The sequence below is a fragment of the Corylus avellana genome, chromosome ca8 (assembly GCF_901000735.1).
Source record: "Corylus avellana chromosome ca8, CavTom2PMs-1.0".
Taxonomy (NCBI): Eukaryota; Viridiplantae; Streptophyta; class Magnoliopsida; order Fagales; family Betulaceae; genus Corylus; species Corylus avellana.
In genome coordinates, this window is record NC_081548.1 from 3,278,560 (window position 1) to 3,279,230 (window position 671).

Here is a 671-nt window from a genome sequence, read left to right on the forward strand (position 1 = left end):
TGACCAATCTCCAACCGTATAAACCTTTTATGTTTCTCTTTTATGTTTCTTCTTCAACCAACCTCTGAGTAATTTCCCAACTGCCACCCATGTGGGTTGTTTGCTAATTATTCTCTCTTTCTCTCTCTCTCTCTCTCTCTAGCTTTCTTTAGATGAAAGATTTTCCTTATTCCTTCACTTATCTAAAAATAAATAAAAAATATTTCTTAGGGTTAAATTCACTTTACCCCTTGAAGTTTCAAGAGTTTTTCAATTCGAACTCCAATATTTAAAAATTGACAATGTACTCCCCTAATGTTTCAAAAAATTTCAATTCAGACCCTCCGTTACTAATGAGGACAAAATTGAAATAGATAGCATCAAAATCTCACGTGGGACAATTTTCGTCCAATTATACAGAAATTAGTAACGGAATGTCTGAATTGAAATTTTTTGAAACATTAGGGGGGTACATTGCCAATTTTTAAATATTAGGATTTGAATTAAAAAACTCATGAAACTTTAGGAAGTAAAATGAATTTTCTCCTATTGCTTGTTCCTTCCATCATTTGGGTAGAAAGTTTTCTTATTCTAAATGCTTAAAGTAATAAAAAAAAATTATAAATTTAATTATTTAATTAATATTATAAAAAAAAATTAAAATTTTTTTAAAAAAAATCCACACAATGTGC